At 40.8% G+C, this 18,784-nt stretch overlaps 1 protein-coding gene across 1 annotated transcript in view; it reads right to left on the bottom strand.

Moving 5' to 3' along the window:
- LOC124802559 (putative helicase MOV-10) overlaps positions 1-12,882 on the bottom strand; it is a 343,832-nt gene extending 330,950 nt beyond the window's left edge. The window contains exon 1 of the mRNA XM_047263426.1: positions 12,774-12,882. The gene's annotated coding sequence lies outside the window, so the exon portion shown is untranslated. The remainder of the gene's footprint in view (positions 1-12,773) is intronic.
- Between the last annotated feature and the right edge of the window lie 5,902 nt (positions 12,883-18,784).

Raw genomic sequence — 18,784 nt, 5'->3', positions numbered from 1 at the left:
GACAGGAATGTGGGTGCTTCAGTGTTAAGGCAGCCAAGAGGGCACCTCTGACAGGATCTGGGAGAGCCCCAAAGGGGATGGTGTGCATTAAAGTCACTGGGCAGCAAAAAGGGGTAAGGAAGTAGACCAATAAGCTGGAGAAGACCGCCCTGGTGACATTGAATGACAGAAGGATGTAAACGATACAAAAGGAAAGGTGAAGTGAGGAAGGAAAATGTGGACTGCAACAGCTTTTAAGACGGGTAGTCAGAAGGGTGGTTTGACTACAAACATCATCCCGGATGAGCAACATAACTCCCCCACGAGATGGAGTGCCGGCCTCGGGAGCAGGGAAGGCCAAAGTGTTAAGAAAAGCAATGTGAGCAGTCAAAGTGATCATGAGGATGCAATTTTGTTTCCTGGAGGCAGAGAACAACTGGATGCAGCAATTCCAAGAAAAGCTTTAAGTCCTCTTTGTTGGATCTAAGGCCACAAACGTTCCATTGGAGTAGTCATGATGAGGAAAAGGGAGGGAGGAAAAAATGAAGGGGTGTCACTTCGGAGGCTGCCAAGCGCCAGCCTTCGAAGACTCAGTGCTACAGGGTGCAGAGGCTGGAGGATCCTGCTCCATGAGATCTACACAGGCGTCAGCTTTCTCCCTCTGTCTGTCCATGCAGCCCAGGGCAGGAAAACGATTGGCGATGTGCACCAGCGACAAGGAGGTCGATCGGGTGAGGGTATCACGTGGCGACACCACTGAAGATCTCTGAGTCGGCGAAAGAGGAGGCCATTTACCTTTGTTTGAGTTCTTGGAGACTTTCCGGTTGGCAGAGAAAGACTCAAATATTTGTTAGCTGAAATGTCTTTACAGAAATATTCTTTCTGTCCTTTTCGGCCGGTGGGTTGTGTAGCAGATGACTTCGCCCTGTGAGGCGAAAGTTTGGCGGTTTGTTGCACACCTGGTGGAGGGGATGGGGATGCTACCATGACACTGGGTGATTTTACAACCATGGTGGTGAACTTGAGGTCACTTGTCTGCATCGTCATGTCCTTTGTGGAGTGAGATGTAGCAAGAATGCTACTGTAAGTGCCATATGGTAAAACAGAGGGTATCTAACTAGCCAACAACTTGCAGGTGACCGGGTAAAGCACTTTTTCCTTCACCCAGATCTCCTGGACGGCCCACTCACTGAGATATGTGGGACAATGTCGGAAGGAGGCTTCATGGTCACCACTGCAATTGATGCAGCGGTAAGAAGCAGGTGAACAATCGCCCTTGTGAGCATCCCTACCACAGGTTACACATTTGGCCAGGTGGCAATAGGACATTCCAGTGTGGTTGTAATGACGACACTGGTAGCAGCGCATCGAGTTTGGAAAGTATGGACAAACTGTGATAACTTCAGAGCCTGCTTTGATCTCTGATGGAAGAACCACTCTATCAAAAGTGAAAAAAATAGTGCCTGAGGGCATTCAGGACGCTTCTACCTTTATCACCACCAGATGGACTGCAGTGACGTCCTGAACAGAGAGGTACATTTGGATTTCTGCCTCAGTCAGACCATCAAGCAGCCTAGTGTAAATAACACCACGGGAAAAATTCAGCATTCAATGGGCCTCAACACGAACAGGATAGCCACAGAGGAGCGAAGCTGCTAGCAGTTGCTGTGCTTGAGAATCAGTAGTAATTTCCAAAAGTAAAGTGCCATTGTGTAAACAAGAGCAGGATTTCACAGAGCTGGCAATTTCATCAACACCTTTCTGAATAATAAACAGATTTACCATAGTGAAGCACTGACTGTCTTTAGTACAGCAAACCACGAGGAACTGTGGTGCAGCTGGGAGGATCTTTGAAACATGAGCTTCATTCCACTTGCGTGTAGTAGGCATTAATTGTGAAGATGATGATTGGCTCATTGCAGGAAAATCCCCCACGATTGCCATCGTCTCTGATGGCGCACTCCTCCCAACTGGCGGCCCTCCTCAGAGGGGGAAGCACCCACCTTAGGTCACACTCCCCGAACACCTGACAGAGGGACCAATTGGCAATTTGGGAAGGTAGCAGCTCAGGCAATCATCCCTCCCTGGGCCTGGCCTGTGCGAACCCTACCTGTCGACCTGGGGCTGGGAGTTATGTGTTACCAACCTGTTACACGTCAGTTGCATAGGCCGGCCTTAAGGAGCACACAGGAAGGAAGAAGAAATAGGAACCTCAATCGCTGAAGACGAGGGAGGGTAGGAGAAGGGGAACGAAGAAAGGAAAAAGGAATGAAAAGCACTGGAGAGACTGTTCTGATGACTATTGAAAATGCAGAACACATTCCCAAATGCATCCCAAAGATGTTTCCCAATTGAAGGGAAAAAGAACAGCAAGAGGACGGATGTGCAGCATGGAACGGAAAAGATGCTGTATAGACTGGGACCCCGTGGTTGCCAAGCATAAACCAAAGAGCGGCGAGCCCTCTGGGCGGGAGGGAGGTTTCAAATATGGAAAAAGGAACGAAAGCTGCTAGGGCCAATTTTAAAAATGTAGTTTAGAAGCTCTGGGTAAAGGAGAAATTTAACAGCTATTTCCTAAACCTCAGTGAAGCACCCGACACAGCTGATCGCAAAATGATTGAGAGTAAGGCACTGAAAATTAGGGACGAGTGGGGGTTGTAAACAAATAGTTTGGATCATACACAACAGAGTGCAATGAATACATACTTCCCAAATTTCAGTATGTTCTAAACATATAGTGAAACATCTTTCAGATCCAGAATATGGCAAGATGGCGGCCAAGTTGCAAGTGAGGCTATTGTGCTCATCAAAACAAATTTTGATTATATTTTTAGTCTTTTTGTGTCTGTTTCCACATTTTGACTACCTTTGCAGTATATTTTGTATGATTATGTGTTTGCCTGTACAATGAATTGCCAATAGCTGTTTTACACATCTGACTGACTTGTTTACGTACTAAGCTCTAACTTGTAATGAATTGTGTACCTTTACACATATTTTTAATAAACACCTTATACTACTAGTATTAACAATATTGTGGAAAGAACATTGCTACTTACAGTAAAGATGACATGCTGAGTTGCAACTATCTGCAGCTCAATGAATCATCTTCACAGTGTGACGTAATCTACCTGTTTCACAATATTGCTGAGATCCCAACTTGGACTTTCCATTTTTTTATTTTGCTGTGAGCACACAAGTGTAGGTATTCCTATCACAGAAGGGAAGATTCGAACTATCTGTACTACATCTCTGAAATATTGTGAATTGTTTTAAATTGCTATAAGGTGTGACAGCTACAAACAGTTGTTTACATTTGTCTGACCTTTCAAAACCTTACATCTGATGTTACTGAACTTGTGGTAATAGCAAACTTAACACATTTGCAGAGACTACATTATGTTTACAGCGAAATAAATGTAATAAATTTCATAATATTCCTTCACTGTTTCGTATTTCAGCCTTTTTTCTTTCCTATAGATAGTGGAAAGTGTAGGAGCTGTCTTGGGAAAGGGAGTAGTGGGATGCATTGTGGTAGCTGCAGTAAATAGTCTCATAGGGGTGGGGGAGGTCTGAGGAGATCACTGAGGCCCTCTGCCTGAACTGCAAAATATGTAGCAGCAGTAGGTTAATAAAGGAGCAGGAAAGGAAGATTTATGCCCTTTGGGCACAGTTGAGTCAAGCTAGGAGGGAGTTGCTAAGAATGAGGAAAGGGCAATGGGGGTTGTTGGGAAATGGCAGTTGATAGAGACAGCAGGGTGAGGAAATGGTCTTTCAGTTTTGTTGTGTCTACCAGCAACAGGGTTGTGGGGAAAGGAGCCTCAAGATGCTGCAGGAATACAATGTGTGTGGCAGACTGACTGTGATTAGGAATAATACTAATGTTAAGATGAAGAGAGTACTACTGATAGGTAGAAATCATGGTGGAGATGGAGGACCTAAGGTACTGGAGGAGTTAGGGGAGGAGTATCAGATCACCAGCATTTTCATTTTTAAGCCAGGTGCTGGTCTAGATCAAGTGATTGGGGCTTAGGGCCTTTGTGTAAGAACAGACAGGGACAAGGCATACAACAAGTGGTGACCAGAGAAACTGGCTTTAAGTGGTGGCATCAATGTAAGCAAGGTACAGCTGTTCTGACAACACGACTAGCCTCATCTTGGCAGTGCTGTTACGCTTGTCAATGCAATGCTGGAGATTGCGCCAACGACTGCTGGCTGGGCGCACAACGAGCTGGTGTTGGTGAGGAGTATCGGCAAATGGGCCTTCCCTGGCATGGTGTGCACCTCAACAGGTTTTGGAAAGGGAGATTAGTGGAGTTTATTAGTGAGAATATAGTGGGTGGGTGTGGGACCACACATGGTCAAATACCTGTTGTCATGGGTAGGAGAAATAGGTCTTGAAACAGGCTTCCCTCTCTTAAAAAGTATCTCAACCACCTTAAAGACTTTTACACTGTGTATGTGGGAAGTAGAATGTGCCTTAATGGGGAGCACAAGCACCACAGAAAATTTCCCAGAATTATCTGTTAATTCATCAAAAATAAAATACACTAGCTTGAACATAAATTGCTGTCTTGGAGCAGCTCGGTAGCACGCATTACAAAGTGATTACAGAATGCTGCTGTATAAAAAATAAATTGCAGCATATAGTGCTATAATCATACAAATGTACAAGTTGCTACTGTGGAACTACCTTAGAGGGTGGGGGATCATGTACCCCTAAGAGCATTGGAAAACATTTTAAAGCTAGAGAAAATCTGACCAAAACTATTGTAGATAAACATTTTGAATTGGCAGCCTTTTAAGTAACAAAGCTAGAGGCCTATAATAATTTATTCAATCTGTATGTTTACTGCTCACCTATTGGTAATGTGGACACTTTCTTCAACAAATTATCTGAAGCACTTTAAAGAGTCTCGGGCCCAAAACTAATGGAAACATGAACATTAACACAGGCTGAGGATGGCATTAGCAACAACTTCATAACATTTTGAATACTTATGGCATGGCCAAATTGGTGAACACTTCTTCGAGGGTTTCAAAAATTCAGCTTCACTTTGAGATCATGTACTTATGGATACTGACACAGAAAACTGTCAAGTATTTGTCAGAGATTTTAGGATTTTGGATCAATATTGTTAGAAAACAAAGTTAAAGATAAGTTCGGTGAAAACAGTTAAATCACAGGACTCTCTCAGATCATAAAATAAATACTCGTTCTTGAGCATTGGCAAATCAAACATGCGATATGCATACGGAAAGAAGTGTAGATGCTAAGTACTCTAAATTCTGCACAGTGTTTAAATTAATTTTTGAGGAGATATTTTCAAAAATCCATTTCTACTGCAGCTAAGGAAAATAGATGGATTAACTGTGGGTATTATAAAGGCCACAGAGAGAACTGTCTCAGTTCTTTACAAAAGCAGAACAGTAGTCCACTGTTCCACGAGTAGTCACAGGTACAAAAAAATATACGAGGGCATTGCATGCAGTAAAAAGATTCATTCAATGACAATTTAATATATAATGCAGAAAATAAAAAACGAAGCCATGTGGGATGTTATAAAACAAAAAACTGGGAACGGCAGACAAGTATAGCATCATACAAATCAAAGATAGGGATAGAATAATAGAAAGTCCTCAGGAATTAGCAAATTATATAAATGTCTATTTCTCTGGTATTCCAGAGGAGCTGCAGAAAAATCTTCCTACAACATATGATGCACCCACAATGACTTACAAAGTGAGCACAATGATGATCATTCCTACAATACAGTTTGAATTTAGGAAGACAGTATAACAATTAAAAAGTAAGTAGTCAGTGGTGTGGATAAGGTTCCTGTCTATGTTCTGAAGGTATACATAGATAGCATAAAAGTCCCATTAATAAATAAAATGAGTCCTTTATTTCACGTGTTTTCCCAGAATACCTAAAGCATACATGAGTGATGCCCTTACTAAAAGGAGGTAATGTGGAAAGCAACAAAAACTGCAGGATAATATCACTGCTGTCTTCAGTCTCAAAATTGAAGCAATTGTGAAACAGAGACTTAAGTTATACGAGTACATAAAACCTCTTTAACGAAGTGCACTGTGGGTTGAAAAGTGGGAGAAGTACAATGTATACCACTGGAAAGTTCACGAAAGTGGTACTTGAAGCTTTTGTTGGGGGGGGGGGGGGGGGCAGTGTTGTAAGTGTTTTAGATTGTCTAAGGCTTTTGACACTTAACCATGAAATACTGCTGAACAAGTTGGAAGTGCTAAGTACAAGAGGAATAACGGAAGAGTGCTTCCAGTCTTACGTGGGAAACAGTACATAAAAGATGGAATAATCCACGTCTCTGCTGATACTAAATTTTTGGTAGAGCAACTGTCACTCAAGAACCACATAAACATTGGTGTTCCTCAATGTGGTGTGTTGGGTCCAATACCATTCTTAATAATGTCAACTACTTTCCAGATACTATACCACACGGAGGAAAAGTTCCCTTTGCTGATGACAGCATCATCATAGCCACTGATGAAATATTAAAAGTACTATTATAGAAAGCAAATGAAAGCCTCATCGAAGTTTACATGTGGTCAGTATGTATGAAATTAACATTAAACACAAAGAAAAACCATGTGTACTTCAGCATAAAGAGAGGGAAAAAAACTCAGCCACATTAATGATAAATCTATAGATTGTGTGGCACACACGAAGTGTTTAGGGATGAACACTGTCAGGTAACATGGAACAAATATTTGAAGTTAGTTTCATGTTCCATGGACCATTTGCATGATAAATCTTAATTATGTGGAATAAATAATTTTATATTCACATCACAAACTACTTTGTAAATATGCTTATATGATGATCACTGTCACTTTAAAAAAAGACATACTGATGTGAGTAGCCACCAATTTTTACAGATTACAATAATAGAATTAATTCTACAGAACAAAGGGGTTGTTGAGGAGAAACTTTTTAACAGTTTTACACTTTTTGTATTCAAGAAACATTAATTTGATGTAATGAACATCATTTTCCCCTTTTGATATCATAATTATGTATGTCATTGTTTCTTTTGAACAGCAGTGGTTTATTCACAATAAACTTCAGGAAGGAATAAATGTATTGTGAAGCAGCAGTCAAAGTGTGTAACTCAAACAGATGTCTGCAAGTGATCGTGGGTGAGCACCACAATATTCTTACACCAGATTTTTTGAGCAACAAAGACCTTTCTTTCTTAAAGATGAGTTACCCCATAAAATTACTGAATGAAAATATGCAAAATACATCAACTTACTGATCTGCGCCTCCCCAAGGTTTGAAATGATTCTATGTGAAAATGTGGCTCAACTAAGCTGTATTAAGAGTTCCAAAATATGCTTTTTGCAGCTTAAATTCCCATCAATATGGACACCTAAGAATTCTAAAGTTTCCAGGCTATTATTTCCTCACTATGTGTTACACTTATAATTTGTGTAGTACACACAGATGTGCGTAACTCACTATTGTTATATGTATTCTTCGATCTTCAATATCATCTTCATAAAGAGAGGGAAACATCCCACATGGAAAAAATATATCTAAAAACAAAGATGATGTGACTTACCAAACACACCACATATATATATATATATCCGCACATACACAGACACAAGCAGACATTTGTAAAATGTGTGTGTGTGTGGGGGGGGGGGGGGGGCGGCGCGGCGCGAGTGTATACCTGTCCTTTTTTCCCCCTAAGGTAAGTCTTTCCGCTCCCGGGATTGGAATGACTCCTTACCCTCTCCCTTAAAACCCACATCCTTTCGTCTTTCCCTCTCCTCCCCTCTTTCCTGATGACTTGAATTTTGTGTGTATGTTTGTGTGTCTATCAACCTGCCAGCGCTTTCGTTTGGTAAGTCACATCATCTTTGTTTTTAGATACAATGAGCAGCATCAGTTCTTTTTGAAGATTATATTGAAGATCCTAGAATACATATAGCAACAATAGTGAGTTAGGCACATCTGTGTGTACTACACCAATTTATATATTTAACAACAATAGCAGATCTAAGATCGAGCATTGGGAAACCCCATATGTAATTTCTCCCCAGTGAGAATAATGTCCACAGTCTATACTGGTTGAATTACTGTGTAAAACTTTCTGCAGTCTTATGGTCAGATACGGCATTATCTAGTGGTTGGTTATACAACCAATCCCATAAGACATCAGTTTATGTATGAGAATATTATAAGTCACTCAGTCAAATGCCTTAGATGAGATGTGGGAAATACCAACCAGCACTGTTTTGTTATTTAATGCTTGTAAAATTTGATGAGGGAGACGCAAACAGCATTCTCAGTGGAGCAACTCTCGGCAATCCAAATTTTGAGTTACTGTGAACATTACTGTTGCTCAGCTGAGATGCTACTCTTGAATGCATCACCTTCTCAAAAATTTTGAAAAAGGTACTGGCATCTCTGCTATCACCTTTCTTAAACAAGCATGAGGCAATGGCTTATTTCAGGCTCTCTGGAGAATTACCTTGAGCTGGTGATGCATCATGTATTTCAAACAACACAGGGCTTATTAATTGGGAACAAATCTTTAGTATTCCATTGAAGACTCCATCAAATCCACATAAGCTTTTATTTCTGAGAAAATATACAATGTTCTTAGTTACTGGCAAAAAGAATGTTATCAGAATGTTACACTCTTAGGATGTTATCAGACTGTAACAGCTAATGTCTTGTTGTGATGTACTACTATCCTCAAGCACACAAGTCCTAACTTTGGGTCTCCTGGGGATCACAGGCACAAAACATGGACACAGTTTTTAAACTGCAGAAAAGAGCCATAAGGATAACAACTGGAAGTAGTAGTTGGATTCACTGTGAAGAGCAATTTAAAATACTGGGCATCCTTGCTGCATGAAGTGAATATCAATATGTACTATTACTAAATACAGCACCAATATTTTTATACATAATAATGGAAAAAGATCCAGTTTGGAGTTATATTTACCCAGGATAAACAAAAGAAACTCAAAACAGCATTTTATTTTATATTAGATGATAAAATTGAATAATAAACTGGCAAAGAAGAGAAAAAGATTATTAAAACATATTTGTTTAAAAAGGCAGCTAAAATGTTCTTCAGCATAAGTAATGCACATTACACACTAAAATTACTTAGCGAAAGGGGGATAACTACATCACATTTCTGCATTTCAACATTTGATTATGGTTTACTGCTTTCATATGGAAATCAAGTCTCAAGATGTAGAATGCAGGATAGTAATGTGAGTTGGCTTAGTTTTTCAGGTACACAAAAGCACATAGTTTAACACTGAGAGAATGGAGCCAATGCAAGGTGCACAGCAGCACCTTCACAGTCCAAGAGTCAGCAGTTTGTGTCTTAGTCTGTGCAGCAGCAGAGACTGGAATTATGTTTCACTTTCTAAGTAACCAGAAACAGTCCAGGAGTCATCAGTGGGTGCCTTCAGTATCTGCGGCAATAAAGATCGAAACTATGTTTCATACTGGAAGTTACCTGAAACAAATTGTGTGTAAATCGAGGAACACCATAGGATATGGACTGACTGGATGAAGCTGTGCACCTGTTACAACATTGGCCTCATATTCGGGAGGCTCACCCTGATTTGGGTGTTCCTAGATCACTATGGCAAATGCTGGGATGCTTCCTTTGTCAAGTCTACAGCTGACCACCTGCCTTATCACCACAGACTATCTACAACCTATCCTCATAAAGCATGTTATGTATGCTGTGTGTTGTATTACCTTAACAAATCCTGTACCATTGTGAAATTATGTTTGATGAATAAAGACAAATAAATAAATAAATGTGAACATTGGAGTCCCTCAAGGGAAGGCATTTGGCCCCAAACTGTTTCCTATTTAGATTAATGACATCCTATTGTGGACCACAAAATGAAGCAGTGCTATTTACTGATGACAGCTGTGTAATAACACTGACAGAGCACCAGAAATAATGCGAAGGGAAAGCTGACAGGGTGCTTTTGGTGGTGTGCAACTGGCCAACAAACAACATGGTAATTCTGAATATAAAGACTAATAGTACTAACTTCCACTCTAAATGAAGAGAGTAATACAACAAGATAATATTTACATGGGATGAGTTTCTGAGTATTTGGAAAGAGAATTAGTACAGCATGCTGTGTGATATAAGTATTAACGACTGTGTGTCACAGTTCATGCCTGAGAACAATGTACTTTGCACACACAAGGTACAGAAAAATGGAAAAATGTAGCATTACATGCATTTCAATAAACCAATATGTAGTTTGTTTCTTCTTTTCCCCACTGGCTGTAATTGGTCACCATGTGTGTAGTATTTTCTGGGATTCCACCGGCAACATTTCCCGAAAAAACTTAACCACCAAACCTATTATTGTGGTCTCTGGTACTTATTTATGGGTACGGAGAAAGGTAAGAGGCAGACCATTAAGGAGTCACCTGTATAACAAATTGCCAAAAGTTATCAAAGTTACAAAGGAAATGTGTGACTTAAATGGTCTGAAAACGTTCACCAACATTAAAAAATAGAAAAAAATAGTCTTTACTCAAAGATTACATACAATAAAAAACTTATTACAAATAATCAAATTGATCAGTAAGAAAGTAGACAAACGGCATGCTGTATATTTAAGCCACATGATACGTATCTAGTTTGTAAATCGTACCTTGTACTGTAAAACCAAGGTATATTAACTGAGCAGTCTCGTGTTTTGTTTCTGTTGTGTGAATCAGGTTCTTTTAGTTCCTTTACTCTTTTATAGTTCAGCGATAAATGGTACATACACTAAGACTGTATCATTAATTTCTTGTCTTATCTTCTTTATTCCAGCTGTGAGTAGTATAATATGTAAATTATAATGATGACATCCACACAAATTTGTCAACAGATGGATGGATGAACACCTAAATAAAGAATCGTATACTGTCCTTTCTTTTGCTTATAACAGTGTGAACGGAAGATCAGCTGCAACGAAGAAATACCACATTAAAATAATAGTGAAAGATTAAATATTCTCTCTACTCCTTCTGGTGCACTTTTATGATAGAATAAAATTTTTCTGGATGAAAAACTAGAGCTATCTGACTTCTATTAGCCATATATTTCAGATCATCTCTGGTCAGATTTTCTCATTATCCATAGACTTTCACGTAGTGGTGTATTTTACCACAGCAGTAATTTTCAAAAATCTTCCTTCCTATGACCTGGAATTGCGCCAACGACCACCTCCATCCAAATAATCTGTTCTCCATTATCGTTTTTAAATAAAATGCAAATATACAGTGCGTCCTATGAGGTTTTAATGAGGCTACAGAGCCTTCCTGTCTACCAGTCCCGCTATTAAATAGCAGATTTGTGGCCAATTGAATTAGCGAGATTGGGCATTGTTTAAAATAGTCGATATGTGAGTTTGCCCGGGGGGAGCGCAATTCAAACACCCGTCCGGCCATTCAGATTTATGCACGTTATCTACAATTTAAGAATGCTGAGACAGTTTCCTCCTGCACTCTTGTACAAAGCCAATGCTCCGTGTCAAACAACCCACACGTCCAGGGAAAGAAAATTCCTGCCTTTCTCAAACGTACTTCCAGTACGTAAACGGAATGTACATCTGAGTTTTGACAGGAGCTTAACTGTTGTTTTCTCAATTTTTTAAGCATATTTCACATATTCTTAACGCTCGATATTGTCTGTGCTTCTTACTTCATTTCAGAATAATCTTGCTGAGAAATTAGAGAATTATCTGATTCATTCCTTGTCTTTATTATCTATTATTCATCTGTACTACACACAGTGAGATGCTGCACTTGCGGTATATTCGTTAAACAATGAAACGCGGATCGGCATTTTTACAGGAAAAGAAAGGCTCACAATTACGCTTAAAACTGCTGTAACTCCCTATTGTAAACATGTACCCTGGAGTCATATGCAAATTTCAAAAACAATTACGAACAAGAAATATGTGAAGAGAGGAAAAATGCCAGCCTGCCGAATTGACGGGGTGTACTCTGAAAAAAAAAGCTAAATCTTATTTTCTAAATTACAAACATTGTAGAATGCGTAATCCAGATCAGTAACGTAAGCACTAAGATATTTTTAATAGTGTGAATGCGCGCAGATATAACTTTAGTAATTTTAGATTTATATACAGCTGACACCGAAATAATTCTTTCTTCAGCAGTAAGGGCATATAAACATAAAAATCGAGATAATTAGTCGCTGGTCATCGGGTAACAGACCCGCATAGTGACAGGACTGAATTTGGGCGTCATCACACTTAACATTAGATTTTTTTCTCTATGACTAAACTGCGTTATTTGGGTGTTTGTATTATCCTCAGTTGTTCTGTTTACAGCGAAGTTTCACTACAAAGTTTTAGGGTGCTTCCTGCACGTGAATCAAATTATGTACATCATGAGACTAATAAATTTCAATTTACAAAAAATGTAAACTTCAATCACATAACTGCAGGTGTTATTTAACATTTCAGACACATTAAGCAACACTATTTTGTGGAAACGATACTCTTAATGTTTTGACAACAGTTTAAATAACATAAAACTGTATCAACTCTGACTTTCGGGTGGATTTACCTAACTACGCTATACGGATGCCTGCTTATTTAGCCATATACTACGCATAAATGATTCAAATGCTGAAATTCGCAAAACGTAACTAATGTTTTCTATTCACTACTCATAATCGTTACGTACAGTCTGTACTAAAAAGACGGACTTTTCAAAGAAAGTTATTGTTATAACATACCGTGCTTTTGTATTTCAGTATGTGGATCCAGCACAAAGCACTGTCAACACATGCCATCACCCACAAACGTACACCACCTGCTCTCACGTCGCAACTGACTCCGTTGATGTTCACGCGGATAACAAAGATATTACGCTACTCTCGAACTAGTGAGCAGAGATACCAACTATACAACGAGAACTGCATAAGCGTTTTCAATAAACGACGGCGAAGTTTGCTTGATTTGTCAAATATATAATACTCTTGTGTGTTTAATAACTATTTCGTAAATTTTCTCTAGCGTATTAGGTGTACTTCTTAATAACATATTTTTTAAACTTGAAGGAAAATAGAAAACTTCGCTAGCTGTCGTTGGTTACCCTGTGTGCAGTATTTTCCGTGATTCCATTGGTGACATCTCCCAAAAAACTGCGAGACAGAATTTTTACTCATTTTTCGGAGCCCACAACATCAAAACCGTACTATTGTAATCCGCGTGGATCACAAAATGTGTCTTTTTATTTGATTATTAACTCAATTACCTACGCTCCTCGCTTTCTCGTCGTTCAATGACAGAAACATTGGGTAACAAACGTACAATTACAAAAAAACAACTGACCTTGAACACGTGATTTGGACAGTCATCCACTGTATGACTAGATAAGAGATATTTGTGACAATCGCATCCAAAATTATTGGCTTCTCGCGATCTTTCGCTTAGCAATGCGATTGAAAGATGCGTAAAACATATTTTTTTTCTTTATGTCGCTGTGCTTCCTAGTGACAGACGTATAATATTGACTCTGCACGGCAAATACCACTTTCCTTCAACCTTTTCCGTATTACGTTTATGTTTAATGACGTTTTTTTAAATACGTAAGTTACCGTTCATTTTACTCAAACTTATTTTCTTTCCGCTTGTTCCTGCATGCTGTTACTATATTCCGATTTTTTTTTTATACATGATTGTCCCTCATAAACTCACTTTCGCCAAACTGCGAACAGACATCTCTCACAAGGCACAGAATTGTGTCACTGGCGTGTCAACTAAAAAGACAATTCGTGATAGGCGAGACTCAGTAGGGCCTACAAGAATAAAACGGTAGATGCACAGCAGTAGATTCACTCGCCACAAGTAGTCGACTGAGACAAGAGAGTCACTCGTGCAAATGGGCTTTATGGCAACTCACCAGTATTTTATTTACCAGTAATATTATCATCGCTAGAAACTAGTCTTCAAGACACTGTTTCAGGTGAAGTGTGGGCACCATATAGCCCCTACATCTTACACCCCATATATCTATGAACTAATAAACCCTGTTTCTAATTTACTGGTGTAAACACTGGACAAACAAGATTACAAGCGACCATGGTCAGTGTTGTCAGATCTACTGTTTTCGCAGGAGATTTCCTGTTTTTTTTAAAAAAATTCCGCTGCACTGCTGCTAAAAAGCAAATAATACGGGAAATCATCTGTTTTTATCACATTTGTGTCTGTTCCTTCAAAGTAACTTTCCTTTTGGCAAATGTCTTTATTTATTGGAAAATAATTAAGTTTTGGACATCCCTTCTCTGAGCTCTTCCTCACAGAGACTTTTTCTCTTATTAGTTACAAGTCCTGAGTAAAGGTACTTTTGAGCTTAGTCCTCGCATGGATGTTATTTACAACCTCTGTTTGTGTGTTCACAATAATGCCTGTGAAACGATAACCCACCGACGCCTGACTGCGAAAAGCTAGAATGATTCTTATAGTACTCTGCAACGACTCATAACAGTCTCAGCTAAAAATAGAACAGTTATCATTTATTTGCATATAATGTTGTCAAAATACGTCTGCAGTAGCCGCTTCGTTATTCATTCAAAGACAGTAATGCAGTTCACATGGTATCTGTATTCTTGTAGCTAAAGTTTTGTGAAAAACTTGGGTAATAATAACCAACGTACTTGCAAAACTATGGTGTCAAAGTACTACAGAGTAGTTGCGATGGTAAGATGTGTCACATGGTGTCAACTGCCTTGAGTTACTGGAATGGTATGAATGAAGTGTAATACGATATAGCGGTGCATGCTGCCAACAATTATTGGTTTAGTGCATTTCACTGCTAAAGAGAAGATGCATCAGTTCGCTGTTACTTGTTACCCGCGCGTGCCGTATGCCACAGTGAATTTTACTTACAAATTTTCACATTAAATGTAGAAAGTGTCCCCCTGTTGTTTAATACACAATTCAATTCGTCTAATCGTGTTTCCAAACACAAGCTGTAACATTTCTTCTGTAACAGAAGCAGTGAAAGTGAATATTGCAGTTTTCAATTCATCGATGGATTTTGGACGGTTTTTATAGACAGTTGCTTTCGCTGTACCCCATGAGAAAAAGTCAGGTGGTGTTAGGTCAGGTGATCGTGGAGGCCACCAAAAACATCAGCAAGCAGTGACATTGAAACGCGAGCTGTATGCGCGGTTGCACCATCTTGTTGAAAATAACCGTTCAGTATTTCACTTAACACAAGTTCTCCTATGAGTGGGTACAGAATATCACTGCAGTATCGTTGTGCGTTAATTGATTCGTTGAAAAATATGGGACTCACAATCTTACGGCACGCGCGGCTAACAATCATACGGCACTGCGGAGAAGACTTTTTGAACACCCCGTATTTTGTTTTCAGGGAAGTTAAACGCTGAAATGAGTGCACCTGGAGCTTGGAAAAAGAAAAGAATTCTTAAAACTACATAGGTGTGTGGGAAAGCGAAGCTAAAACATAGTAAAAAGGGCGATAATTATAGATACACTATTTGCGAAACCGCTGTAACAGTAATTTCCTAATTTAGTGTGAGTTTTGCGTATATATGTTGAATTTATTGACATAAAATAGTGGGTCAGTAGCATGGAGAATAGACTGCCTAGTATCTATTGCTGTCTCCTGCTTTTTGAGTTTCTATCTCCCGATTTCAAGACCGTTGCATGTGGCAACACTCACATGACTCGTGGAGGAATAACAACTACAACTCAGCTTGTGAGTAATCCACACGTCTACAGACGACAACCAGCAATGCGCATTCTAGGTAACCTGGACTTACACGATCACAGAGAAAGTAGGAGTCCTCTGTCAAAATTCTACCCAAAACTTTTACATTTCTTGAAACCTACAATATAAACGCCCTGATCCAACTAGGAAAACTGCACAGCGGACATCGGAGATCGGTAAAAAAAAGATAATGATAGTTTCCTTGCAGAAAACACGCATAACAGACGAAGGCACAATAGACTACGGAAACTACCGTATTTTTAAGAGCAAGAGCGAAAAATGAGTGGCCAGGACTGCCCCACTTCTGGGTATGGCCTTCATGGCACACAAGAACATAATCAATGCAATCAGAGAAGTCACCCCCACAAACAACAGACTAATGACAACGCATCTACTGTGCGCAAACAAGAAATACAAAATGATGAAAGTACACGCCACCATGAATGGAGACAACAAAAAAGGCCCCAAATCAACAGAGAAATTCTGGGCCACATGAGAGAGAATGATAACCAAGATCCCAAAGACGACATAAAAATTTTACTTGGTGATTTCGGCACCAAATCGGCAGGAAAAATGCCACCAGAGCACTGCGGGAAAATACCCCTCGCACAAATATACACTCCTGGAAATGGAAAAAAGAACACATTGACACCGGTGTGTCAGACCCACCATACTTGCTCCGGACACTGCGAGAGGGCTGTACAAGCAATGATCACACGCACGGCACAGCAGACACACCAGGAACCGCGGTGTTGGCCGTCGAATGGTGCTAGCTGCGCAGCATTTGTGCACCGCCGCCGTCAGTGTCAGCCAGTTTGCCGTGGCATACGGAGCTCCATCGCAGTCTTCAACACTGGTAGCATGCCGCGACAGTGTGGACGTGAACCGTATGTGCAGTTGACGGACTTTGAGCGAGGGCGTGTAGTGGGCATGCGGGAGGCCGGGTGGACGTACCGCCGAATTGCTCAACACGTGGGGCGTGAGGTCTCCACAGTACATCGATGTTGTCGCCAGTGGTCGGCGGAAGGTGCACGGGCCCGTCGACCTGGGACTGGACCGCAGCGACGCACGGATGCACGCCAAGACTGTAGGATCCTACGCAGTGCCTTAGGGGACCGCACCGCAACTTCCCAGCAAATTAGGGACACTGTTGCTCCTGGGGCATCGGCGAGGACCATTCGCAACCGTCTCCATGAAGCTGGGCTACGGTCCCGCACACCGTTAGGCCGTCTTCCGCTCACGCCCCAACATCGTGCAGCCCGCCTCCAGTGGTGTCGCGACAGGCGTGAATGGAGGGACGAATGGAGACGTGTCGTCTTCAGCGATGAGAGTCGCTTCTGCCTTGGTGCCAATGATGGTCGTATGCGTGTTTGGCGCCGTGCAGGTGAGCGCCACAATCAGGACTGCATACGACCGAGGCACACAGGGCCAACACCCGGCATCATGGTGTGGGGAGCGATCTCCTACACTGGCCGTACACCACTGGTGATCGTCGAGGGGACACTGAATAGTGCACGGTACATCCAAACCGTCATCGAACCCATCGTTCTACCATTCCTAGACCGGCAAGGGAACTTGCTGTTCCAACAGGACAATGCACGTCCGCATGTATCCCGTGTCACCCAACGTGCTCTAGAAGGTGTAAGTCAACTACCCTGGCCAGCAAGATCTCCGGATCTGTCCCCCATTGAGCATGTTTGGGACTGGATGAAGCGTCGTCTCATGCGGTCTGCACGTCCAGCACGAACGCTGGTCCAACTGAGGCGCCAGGTGGAAATGGCATGGCAAGCCGTTGCACAGGACTACATCCAGCATCTCTACGATCATCTCCATGGGAGAATAGCAGCCTGCATTGCTGCGAAAGGTGGATATACACTGTACTAGTGCCGACATTGTGCATGCTCTGTTGCCTGTGTCTATGCGCCTGTGGTTCTGTCAGTGTGATCATGTGATGTATCTGACCCCAGGAATGTGTCAATAAAGTTTCCCCTTCCTGGGACAATGAATTCACAGTGTTCTTATTTCAATTTCCAGGAGTGTACACGCGAGAGTCACCGAATTATGCCAGGAGAACAACCTGAAGATTATGTGAATCACCCTCAGGAAATACCTGCGAAAACAGAAAATATGGATATCACCTATACAACAAATGGGAGAATTCCCAACAGACTATGTAACGTTTTCCTACCAACTCCAGAAAGACTTCCACGACATTCGAGTTCGCGGAGGTGTGAACGACGATTCGGACCACCATCAAACTCAAATCAAAATCAAATTTAGAACGAAGAAAATCCATCAGAAAATAACACACAAAGAGAAGATTGACTTGAAAAATATCATAGAATCCAATATAAAGCTGGAATGGGAAAGACAACAAGAAAACACATAGAAAGAATTCCATAAAAGACCACACAAAAAGCAAAAGAACGGTAGTGGAACAAAGAGTGAGCGAGCACGTTTTGTTAGTGGAGGTTGCCTACTTCAGGGGCAGGTATGCATTCAGGGGTAAACCTATCGGTCTCCTTTGATCGACAGGTACTTAACCTGTTGTTCTGCTAAAAGGACCCATTCATTTGATTGACAGGTCCTTAACCTATTGTTCCCCTGCCCCCTTCACCCCAGTCTCACAAAACCTCAACGTCACACCCCCCCCCCCCCCCCCCCCACTGAAATAGCCCCTGTCACTCTTATCAATCTGATTGACTATTTAATTAAATTGATCAACTAATTAACCTCTACTTCTCTGGTGAACACCCTCCCACCCCACCATCCCTCCTGGAAATTGGCGGGAAAAAGACTCAGTTGATCGGTCATTAGGAGGGAATTCAATTGCAGTGTATGGAATATTGTTTAAACAATTTATACAATGTATAGAATATTGTTTAATTATTTATGGCAGTGCATGGAATATAGTTTAGTTATTTAGTTAAAGAAGTTTCCAGAAGTTGATTGCAGTGAATGGATTATTGTTTAAACAATTTAGACAAGGTGTGGAATAACGTTTAT

This window comes from Schistocerca piceifrons, chromosome 6, assembly GCF_021461385.2.
Source record: "Schistocerca piceifrons isolate TAMUIC-IGC-003096 chromosome 6, iqSchPice1.1, whole genome shotgun sequence".
Lineage (NCBI taxonomy): Eukaryota > Metazoa > Arthropoda > Insecta > Orthoptera > Acrididae > Schistocerca > Schistocerca piceifrons.
This window is presented reverse-complemented; position numbering and strand designations above follow the sequence as displayed.